Source organism: Bos grunniens, chromosome 20, assembly GCF_055505025.1.
Source record: "Bos grunniens cultivar Pamir isolate PY7600 chromosome 20, Bosgru_T2T1.0, whole genome shotgun sequence".
Classification (NCBI taxonomy): domain Eukaryota; kingdom Metazoa; phylum Chordata; class Mammalia; order Artiodactyla; family Bovidae; genus Bos; species Bos grunniens.
In genome coordinates this window covers 67,356,347-67,363,871 of record NC_141184.1, presented here as the reverse complement: position 1 = coordinate 67,363,871, position 7,525 = coordinate 67,356,347, and the positions used below count along the sequence as shown (strand labels likewise).

The following is a 7,525-nucleotide window of genomic DNA, read 5'->3' as shown; positions in this document are numbered from 1 at the left end:
ATTGGCAACAACATGGATGGGCCTAGAGGTTGTCATCCTAAGTGAAGTCAGACAGAGAAAGACAAATATCATGATATCGCTTATATGTAGAATCTAAAAAAACGTCACAAATGAACTTACAAAATAACAGGACTCACAGACTTTGAAGATAAACATGTGGTTAAAAGGGAAAGGTTGGGGGGTGCATAAACTAGGAGTTTGTGATTAACATATACACCCTACTGTATATAAGATAGATAACCAAGGCCCTCCTATACAGCACAGGGAACTCTCCTCAATAGTCTGTAATAACCTATGCGGGAAAGAACTTGAAAAAGAATAGATACATGTACATGTACAACTGAGTCACTTTGCTGTACATCTGAAACTAACACAACATTGTAAATCGACTATATTCCAATATAAAATAAAAATTAAATTAAAAAAATTTTTAAAGGCTTGTGGTAGAGCTGGGAGGAGTTGAGCTGAGGGGACAGAGCTTTTTTTGCCTCCAACGAGTAATAACACTACCTCACAGACTTCTCGTGGACTGTGATCCACGCAGGGACAGACCTGGCCCATCACTGTACACCTGTCCCAGCACCCAGGAGGGCACGTATCACAGAGTAGGCACTCTGGATACAAGAAGGTTCTGGAGGGACAGTGCTGATGTTTGGAGAGGAGGTAACCTGGGCTGTGGAATGAAACACCCCCGTTTGCCAGCCCTGTCACTCCCAGCTCTGTGACTTCACATACCGCTCAGAGCCTCAGTCTCTGCACTGCAAAATGCAGTGATAATCACGATAATACCATGAAAGGGTCACTGTGAAGATTAGAGGCACACAGCAAGGCCCGTTTCATGAGGCTGAAGGGCTGCATGGGAGTTGACCGTGAGATCACAGAGGTGAAAACCCGGTGAAACAGTGTGAAGGGTGACACAGGTGTGAGTCATGGCACATCTGGGCTGCGTGCGGGCCACAGGCTCCGGGCCACAGGGCCTAGGCTTGAGTCCCCTCCACCATGGACCAGCAGGGGGGCCCTTGAACCAGTGTCCTCCCTCTCTGTGCCTCAGCTTGCTGGGTAAAAGAGTACTCGTCCCACGGAAGATCCGTGAGATGTACACACTCGGCCCAGGGCCCAGCCGACAGTCAGCATCACCAAGTCATGGCCATCATTATTGTCTAGAATAGTTGTCTCTGAGCCACACACTTGCACATGCACCCCACTCCTGGATTGCTTCTAGAAGCAGGGCTGTCACCTTGAGTCAACTGGGACAGAACTTTCTGGAAAGTCATCAGCATTTCCCTGCGCTACCGTTGATGCCCTCCAGTTCTTTCTGGCTGACTCCAGCCACCCTAAAGCCCTCCATTCCTTCCCTGGCCATGACACAGCAAATCCTAGGGAGAGACCAAGGCTCGTGAGTGTCTTCATTCCAAATGGCCCCAGCCTGTGGGGTTAAGTGGGATCTTCCAAGAGCTCTGATTGGGGAAAGTGAGCTTGCGGTAACCTCAGGCTGGGTGTTCCTCCTGCATGGGTCTCCTCATCCTCTGTGGTAAAATAAGAGATGATCTAAGATAAGATTGTAATCGCCCTCTGGTGTTGCTTTGACGGCTGATATGCTATTTTTTGTCTTCTCTGTTAATAGCATCACCATTGCCACAATAGCTAGCACTGATTGAACAGCTGGCATATGCCAGGAACTAAACGCAGTGATGGAGATAACAGCAACTATCAGGTATTGAATGCTGACATCCACCAGCTGTGGCCAGTCTACTGATTATCTCATTTAATCCCCACAGCAACCTGACCATCCCTACCAAAAGGATGAGCAAGTAGGTTCCATGCAGTAAGATGGCCTCATTCACCTGGGATCTGAATCCAAGAGCCAGGCTCCTGATCAGTCGGTCATGTCCAAGTCCCTACAGACCTAAGAGGTGAGAATTATTATCTGTCTCACTGATTTAAGAAAACCAAAAACCTGTGGCCCAGAAGGGAAGTGAGTCAGCCCACGTCACACTGTGTGAAATGATGGCCTCTGAGGATATCCTGCTTCTATCTTCTTTTACTCTGATCGACTCAGCTGAGGCTTTAAAGAAACACGCTTGGACTTTGTGACTCTCACTCCCAACTCAGAATTCCTGTCCTGTTACTCTGGGCCTGTAGCTGAGCTTCAGATAACCAAGGGCTCAGCCTCAGGCAGGTCTGACCTCCAGATAAGCGGAGCCCTAGGGTGGAACAAAGACAGGAGTCACAGGAGAAGCTCACATCACACCCACTTCCTGGTTCCTCATTGAAACTGGGGAGTGGGGGAAGGGGGGCATTTATTCTACCAGGGCACACGCACCATGTTTCACGCTCATCATCTTCTTTTCGGTCCATGACAACTTTGTCAGCTCCACGCGGCAATCCTCATTTTGTGGGAAATGGAGCTCATGTGATTTACCGAAGCAGGGACCCAGTGACCAGTGTCCTCGGCAAACTATCATCTAGGATACTTGAAAATTCCAGCAGGTCGTAGCGGGTGGGTTGTTTTTCACTTTGAGGGAGAGAGTCTGGAGGTGGAGGCTGCGGGCCCTGCCTCCAGCCAGGCAGGAACGAGGTTGTGAGGCACAGCAAGGTTGCACCTACAAGCTCCTTCCCGAGATGTGATCCCTTCCAGGGGCTGCCCTGGAACCAATGGCAGCTTAGTTCCTCTTGTCAGTCCTCCCTCTTTATACTCCTCTTATCCCCTCCAAAAGTCAAGAAAAGAGGAATTGGCTGTTTGATTTCTGAAGGCCCAGGCTAAGTGAAAATAGGAGCAGTCCTGAGGGGTGTGTGTGTGACTCACCCCTCGACCGAAGGACCAGGCTGACCAGAGCAGAGGGGCCCTTGTTAGGACCTGGGCTTTTGTTCCCTGTGGGCCCGAATGAATCACAGCTCCCACCAAGCCACACTGGCCAGTCCCAAACTTTCCCACGCAGAATCGCAAATGAGTCCCAAGCATCACAAATGAGTCAGGGGGGCCCCATCAAGCGCAAAAAGGCTATGCTCTTCCTTACTCTTCACCTTCAACTTGGCCCCTGAAAGAAGCCAGACTGGACTTGGCGCTCTTTGGGGGCAAAGTGGAAACTGCAACCAGAAAAAGGTCGGCCACAAGGCCACTATGGAGACCAGCCTCAAGGTGGTGACCCACCTCTCTGAGGTGGCTGTTTGGACACCACGCAAGCTTGCTCACTTGTTCACTGACTCGGGCGGGTCAGGAGCATTGATGGGGTGGCCAGCAGCCTCCAGGCTTTCTGCAGACTCCTGCTCCTGCAGACCCTGCCGAACGTGACGCTCCTGCGAGGATGCGGAAACCAAGACACTGGCCAGGGTCGCCCAGCCAGGAATTGGTTCCAGAGCCGTCTGACTCTGGTGCCTTGCTTCTTCTGATCCTGTGTCTACAGAAACCCAGTCTCCATCAGTGGGCAAAGAATGCCCCCTTTATAGGTCACCAGATGAGTTGGGCCAGGAGAGTCTAGAAAGCCCGAGACTTTTCTCCACCCAGCAGCCTGGGTTATTTCGGAGGAGGAGCCTGCCCCAAAGAGCAGCAAAACCCCAGGCCTGTCCCCCGGGGTCTCAGCATTCCAGAGGCCAGATGTGCGGGCCTGAGGCGATTCACCAGGTCGTGGCCCGCTCCAGGCTGCGCTCCGCTGGCTTGTGACCTGCGTTCCTCCACGTTCCTCTCCTCCCTTTCCTCAGCATGAAGGAGACGGAGCTGCTGGCAGAGTCTCCTCAGCATCTGGCGGAACATTCTGGCCCACTGCTGAGCGCCTCTCACTCCCTAGCCGTCCCCGGGGATGGCTGGTGACTCATGTTTCCATTTTCAACACAGGGCCAGGGACCAGATTTTTCCATGACCACCAGGGTGGGCCATACGGCGTTGGAACCAAGGACAGGAGCTGTGACATCAGACAGGCCTGAGTTCAAATCCTCCTGGTGCTGGTGTGTGATTTCAGGCAACTGACTTACCAACCTTCTGAGCCTGCTTCCCCGTTCATAAACGGTGATTGCAGCAAATGACTCTAATATCTTTATTGAAAAAATCTCTTCCCTTTTGCTTGCAATTCTAAAAAATGAACCCTTCCCTTCTATCAGTTTTCTTTTTTATATACTTGCCATTCATAAGCCAAGGAGAGAGGAAATCGATATTCTTAAAATGGAACAGTAATATTTATCTACCATTTACTATGTGCGAGGAATCTATTATAACGTGCTATCACCAACCCCATTTGATAGATGAGGCAACTAAGGCCCAGGGAGATAAAGTAACTTGCTTAAGCTCACACAGCCAGTAAGTGGCAAAGCTGAGATGCACACCCAGGCTGTCAGGCTGCAGAGTCTTGGCTCTTAATCATTATGCTGAGAAAAGTAAAGATGAAGCACATCAAGCGAGTGGCATGGTGCTGGGCACATAGTGGATTCTGAATGCTTGCTGGCACTATTATTACCACTATTGCTTTTGCTTTGCCATCAACATGTCTGAGTCTCATTTTTTTTTGTTTTTTTGGCCATGCCAAGTGGCATGTGGGATCCTAGTTCCCTGACCAAGGGTAGAACCTGTGCCCCCTTTGTTGGAAGCACAGAGTTTTAACCACTGGACTTCCAGGGAAGTCCTTGAGTCTCATTCTTGACCATGAAAAGAAGTGAGCGAGAGCTCCTTGCCCTTCCAGCTAAATCTAAGAAGCTCAAAGACAGTCATTGGCTCACCCAAATGTGTAGGTCCCTGAGTAGGCCAAGTCAGCATTCCTGCTGGGTGGCCTCGAGCAACTGACTTCATGTCTCTGGGCCCCAGTGTCCTTATCTGTCGAGTGGAGATGCTCTGTTCTAACTCATCTTGGGTTGGGAACAGGTGAGACAGTGCTAGGAGTGCACTGCGTGCCCTGCTGAATATTGGCAGGCCATCGACAGGCCCTCCAGCCCAGCCCCTGCTGAATATTGGCAGGCCGTCAGCAGGCCCTCCAGCCCAGCAGCCCATGGTAGCCACTGGGCTCCGTTGCTTCCCAGGAAGAATGCTCCTGTTAAAAGACGAGGCTTGCAATTTGGCCCCCAAACCTCCAAATCAAATGACCAATGAAATGCTGGTAACAGAAGACTCACCGAGTCCAAGTATCCCTGGGAGGTTATAACTGAAAGACATGATAATCAGGAAAAGATGAACAAAAGAAAGCAGGGCTGACAATGTTGATAACAGAGCATGATTTGAAGAAAAAAGCATTCAGTTGGATAGTAAGGGGAGCCTTAACTCTCTTTGCCGCCACGTGCTATCCTCAACTGGCTTTTTTAATTGATTTTTTTGGTTGCACCAGGTCTTGGTCGTGGCACACAGGATTTTTGATCTTCATTGCCTCATGTGGGATCTAGTTCCCCGACCAGGGATCAAGCCTGGACCCGCTGCATTGGGAATGCAGAGTCTTAGCCACGGGACCACCAGGGAAGCCCCGTGGCTTCTTATTTTTAATGTCCTTCCCAGACCTTTCAACCTCATCCAGGTCTTCATTATTGCTTCCTGGTCCAAAACCTGTCTTCATATTACTTGCAGCATGGAGCCAGTCTCCTCCAGGTCTCCACACTGCTGCTCACATCCACTTCTTGGAGGCTGTTGTCTTGTTGAGATCTTTCCTGCCTGGTTCCTCTTGGACCAGACAGAGCCACTGCCCATCTGTCCCCCTGTTTCCAAGGCCCCACCATTGCCTGATCTCAAGATAGTAGGGAGTTTGCATTGCAGAGGAGTGGAGGGGGAGTGGGCATCCAGAAGACCTCCACCTGGTGAGTTGCTCACAGAGCCAACTTCAGCACTTGTCTATGAGTGAGCATGGGGCCTGGCTGAGTAGACATCCATTAAAGATGGGTGGAGTGAGCTTAAATCGAACCCTTAGTCTGTTAAATGTTAGTTCAACCCGAAAAAGTGATGAGGAGGAGGTCTTGTCTGGCAGCATGGGTCCTGAGCTACAGAGAGAATTTTTTAAACTTCTGATTGAAATTTTTCAACTGGAAAATATGTCCACTGGACTCTTCCAAGCCCATGCCTTTCTCTTACTTCCTTCGGTCAATATGTATTGATTGTTTTGGCTACCAGGCTATTGATGTTGTAAGCATGCAAAGATTGTGTAAAGCTTGGAGCAGCTAACTCTATAGAAGGGACAGGAAGTCTCCTAGCCATTGGTCAACATCTATGGAACATCAGCTATTTATTGCAGATATTTATTGCATACAATGCAATAGGGAACAAGGGCTTCACAGAGCTTACCGTCTGGGGAGCAGGGAGATGGTGGCGACAGGCATCGCAGTAAGAGGCAGGCACCCACACACAAAGAGTTACATTTCAAGACACTCCCTCTACAGTCGTGCTGGGCTTAGCATCTTGGCTTCGTCACTAATTTCATGTGACCTGGAGCAGGAGGCTTAGTAAGCTCCCTGAGGTTCAATTTCACTACATTTAGATGGAAATGATAATTACTTTCTTTCTAGAGTCACCATGAGAATGATAAGAAACAGTTCAAATAGCCGGCATATCATTTTTATTTTTAGGACAAGGATGATAGGGCAATATAATAAAGGCCAGATGAATGGTTCAGAAAGAGAGGGAGGGCAATATCTCTTCCTGGAGAGGGATGGTATAGATGAAGAGGGTTTTCATGAGAAGGGGGTGTTGGTGCTGAGTCTTAAAGGAGGGGTTGGATTTCTATACAAGGAAGTGGCCAGGAATGAATCAGTTCAAAAGAAGAAAAATGAATGATTCAGAAGGTCATTAAAATAAAACAACTAAAGAATCTAAACCAAATGACTAGGTTCCTTAAAAATAGGACATTGCATTGCCAAGTTAAGAGAGTGTTAGTCAGGCAGGGGAGGAGGTTACTGGGAAATTTCACCCAGTTCAGCATTATTGAGAAGTTGCGGGTTCTTGGAGCCCTTACAGAGTGTTGCACAATCTTGTGGGGTCAGGGGTACCCAAACTGTGGGCCAGAGATTGAGAGGGAAGTGTTTAGGACAGGACTGATGTTAGAAAAAAAAAGAAGCTACTTGTGAAGAGGAGCTGTCTCAACTCACAGACACTGAGAGCAGACTTGTGGTTGCCAGGGGACTGCAAGGAGATCCAACCAGTCCACCCTAAAGTAGATCAGTCCTGGGTGTTCACTGGAAGGACTGATGCTGAAGCTGAAACTCCAATACTTTGACCACCTGATACGAAGAACTGACTCCTTGGAAAAGACCCTGATGCTGGGAAAGATTGAAGGCGGGAGGAGAAGGGGATGACAGAGGATGAGACAGTTGGATGGCATCACCGACTCGATGGACATGAGTTTGAGTAAACTCTGGGAGTTGGTGATGGACAGGGAGGCCTGGCGTGCTGCAGTCCATGGGGTCACAAAGAGTCGGACACGACGGAGCGACTGAACTGAACTGAACTGAACTGAAGTGTTAGGGGAGACGGAGGGATGGACTGGGAGTTGGGGATTGGCAGATGCAAACTATCGCATATAGAATGGATGGACAACAAAGTCCTACCGTATAGCACAGAGAATGC

General features: G+C 49.3%; 1 long non-coding RNA gene across 1 annotated transcript; it reads left to right on the top strand.

The window, feature by feature from the left end:
* The first annotated feature begins 463 nt into the window (after nt 1–463).
* Nucleotides 464–4,017, top strand: LOC147350586 (uncharacterized). Its single transcript, XR_015148995.1, has 2 exons — nt 464–1,913; nt 3,833–4,017. It is a non-coding gene; the product is annotated as an uncharacterized LOC147350586 (long non-coding RNA).
* Nucleotides 4,018–7,525: the final 3,508 nt, after the last annotated feature.